At 39.3% G+C, this 3,550-nt stretch overlaps 1 non-coding gene across 1 annotated transcript; it reads left to right on the plus strand.

Annotated features, from left to right (window-relative positions):
* The first annotated feature begins 456 nt into the window (after positions 1-456).
* LOC121577493 lies at positions 457-552 on the plus strand. The gene has a single exon (XR_006002643.1). It is a non-coding gene; the product is annotated as a small nucleolar RNA U13 (small nucleolar RNA).
* The last annotated feature ends 2,998 nt before the right edge of the window (positions 553-3,550 follow it).

The raw sequence follows: 3,550 nt of genomic DNA on the forward strand, positions 1-3,550 counted from the left end.
GTAACATTCAGATAGAAATATGCTAAAACACTTAATAATAATAATATGCCATTTAGCAGACGCTTTTATCCAAAGCGACTTACAGTCATGCGTGCATACATTTTTTGTGTATGGGTGGTCCCGGGGATCGAACCCACTACCTTGGTGTTACAAGCGCCGTGCTCTACCAGCTGAGCTACAGAGGACCAGGTTCAAACGTGGCCCTGTTTGAAAAATACCCATGAAGCGTTTAACTTTTCCCACAATGCATTGGTGCTGAATGTATTACCATGCAATGCATTCAATGTTGAAATGGAACTCTCTGAAGTTTGCATCATATCTACAGTACCTCAGTGTTGAATATTGAATGTAGATTTTTTTCACATTACAATACATTCACAGGTGTTTGACACCCACCATTAGCTGAAGACCTATGGCCATAACTAATGAAGTAAGACATCCCACAGAATGGCCGTGATCCTTTGGTTCATAGAAATGATGAATGGGTTAATCACAGATGTTGTGTGATATGTACAGCCTTATTGTTACGCAATGTACATCACCCTTCTGATTGTAATGCCAGAATCATGACTTGTTGAACATGACATTTATAATGTTTTAAAAGTATGTGTTTCATCTTTATTTCACCGGGAAAGTCCTTTGAGACAGTCTGTTTTACAATGGAGTCCTGGCTAAGAAGGCAGCAGCAATTAGTACAACATGTAAAACATACAGTGAAATGAGCACAACAACATGTCATCATGAGCCCATCCAGCCTACAGGAAACATTTACACTAATCCTGAACAGATCAATGAAAGATTGTTTCTTTCAAGTACTAATGCTTTTCCAAACTACAATACTCTTAGGCTGCGTTTACAAAGGCAGCCCAATTCCGATCTTTATTTCACTAATTGGTATTTTAACCAATCAGATCAGCTCTGAAAAAGAGCTGATGTGAAAAGATCTGATGTGATTGGTCAAAAGACCTATTACTGCAGGGGTGTTTTTAGTTTTTTCTTTCAATTAAGACCCAGACAACCAGGTGAGGGGAAATGTTTACTAATTAGTGACCTTAATTCGTCAATAAGGTACAAGAGAGGTGCGAAAACCCACAGACACTCGGCCCTCCGTGGAAGGAGTTTGACACATGAATTAGTGGAAAAAAAATATCAGAATTGGGCTGCGTGTGTAAACGTAGCCTTAGACCAGTGTTTTTATGATTTTCTATACTACAGGGCCTGTATTCACAAAGTATATCAGAGTAGGAGTGCTAATCTAGGATCAGTTTTGCCTTGATTATAATGAATAGGTCAGGGAGAACCTGATACTAGATCAACACTCCTACTCTGATACCCTTTATGAATACAGACCTAAAAATAAATGCAAGTTTCACAATTGCCTTAGGATGCACTTCAAGTCCTCCAAAAAGTATCTGAAATTTCCACAGTGAGATCTACCCACTGTCCCTTGCTAGCTGAGCTTATCTGCTGCCAGAGGGGAAATACTGTATATCATTGAGGGATAACGCTTGTGTCTGTCAATTAGAGGTGATCCCTGGGGTTGAATTTCATTGGCCTCCATTCATCAGAATATAAATTATATGTAAACGATATTTAAACTCCAAAGGAGGCCGTTTTCACATGAACGCTAATGCCTCTATTGTGGAGAGGACCACGAAGGAGGTAGACACAAAGTGCCTCTGAGTGGGAGAGTGAGCAGATAAGGAAACTAATACGATGGCTTTGGCACTCCAGTATTACTCAAGTTAATATATATGCTTATCAGTTTGTTGCAGCTTTCTTCCTGGAACTGTTCGTTATTGATTTTATATTTCTAACCTACCTCATTTCCTGAAAAGTTAACTTTCATGGGCCTTATGGGCTTCAGCTTGTGAAAACATATGTGTCGGATTGGATTGTCATAATCGCATATGAGTTTGTGACCAAAGAGGTTTCATTTCTTTGTTGCGGACATGAACATTTTAGATGTGTATGAAAATGACAGTGAGATGGTGGGCACAGAGGGAGGCGGTAATTTGTTCATAGATTTCCTTTCAGGTAATGCGCTTTAAAGTAAATTGAGCTGAAGATGAAGCCAGAAAAGTTTTGAAAACTGCTGGCTGAAAATAAATTATGTGTGCACTGTACAATATTCAAGGTTTTGTAGTCGAGGGCAGTCAATGAGGGTGACATTCAATCAGGCAATATAGTGTACGAATACGTTTGTTGTTTGTGAAAACAATTGTGCTTTTCACAAACAACAAACGTATTCGTACACTATATTGCATTGACCCTTTCTGGTAAATGTGCAACATACAATCAAAGTGATTACCTGTGAATTTAATCAAATATTCCTCAGCTGTGATACTTTCTCTATCATAGTCAAAAAGTATGTTATACACTAGAGCAGTGGTCGATCTGTAAGCCATTCCTAGTCGCTCACCAAACATTTCTGTAAAAAACAACACTAAAGGCTTGGGTTCCTTTTATTTTTTTTTTTTTTTTGCGCTGTTGGCGCTATGTGCACTTGATTCAGCAGCCCTCGCTCCGGGAAGGCAAAGTGTTCCCATTTTGAACCATTTCATGTGTCTGAAGGTAAAACTCCGCCTACCCGGCAAGCCCAGGGAGCAAATCAAGTGCGGCTACAGGCCTACCGCTGGCCAATCACATAGCTCAGATCACCGCGTCTGCACAGTTTCCTCGCGCCGTAGACTGTAAAAAGAAGCCTCGAACACACAGCAAAGTTTATACTGAGAGATTTCAAAACTTTTAAAACCTATGACTAGAGAGAGACACATAATACAACAAAAAGCTGCTGTTTTTATGAGTAAGTTCATGTGTAAGTTGTTATTCAGCACTGTCAACACATTGTTCAACACTTTTATAAGCCATTAAAAAGGTGCGTTCTCCCTACTTTCACCCACGCTACAACCAGCACTGCAGCTGCAATGAATGAGTATGGCAAATAGTTTAGATAAGCTTGCGTTGTTATTATTTGCGGCTTGTGACTTATTTAACTTTCTCTGGTCATAGGAGTGACAACATCAATTGGTGCACGAGGCAGAAATAATTCAGTGCAATTTAAGTTTCGCCATCGGCTGGACGGCTGTGTCCCCTTTTCTCAGCTGAGGGAGGTAGAGAGGACTGACTATCAGATGCAGGCAATTATTCCAGTGGGGAAAAAAAGCAAATTATATTATGCTCACTAAGCTGTGCCTCACAAGTAATACAACAAATGATCTATTAACAGTGTTTTAAAATGTAATTTCAAAATGGTCTGAGAAGAACAACGTTGGCAGGGCAATTAAAGCAAAGCCAATATGCAGTGATAATGTATTGGGACTATAGCCTACTGCACAAACCTCATTGCTGCAGAACTGTTTTTAATTGGTTAATGTTGCATAGGCTTACGTTTTTTAAGTCATGTTTTAAACAAATCTCAGCTTGCGTTTTGACTCAGAAAAGGGATCTTGACTCAGAAAAAGGTTGGTGACCACAACGCTAGAGGATATTTCTCTCTCCAGGGATAATGTGACACACAAAAAAATAAAAATAATAATAATAATTCAGT

This window comes from Coregonus clupeaformis, chromosome 11, assembly GCF_020615455.1.
Source record: "Coregonus clupeaformis isolate EN_2021a chromosome 11, ASM2061545v1, whole genome shotgun sequence".
Lineage (NCBI taxonomy): Eukaryota > Metazoa > Chordata > Actinopteri > Salmoniformes > Salmonidae > Coregonus > Coregonus clupeaformis.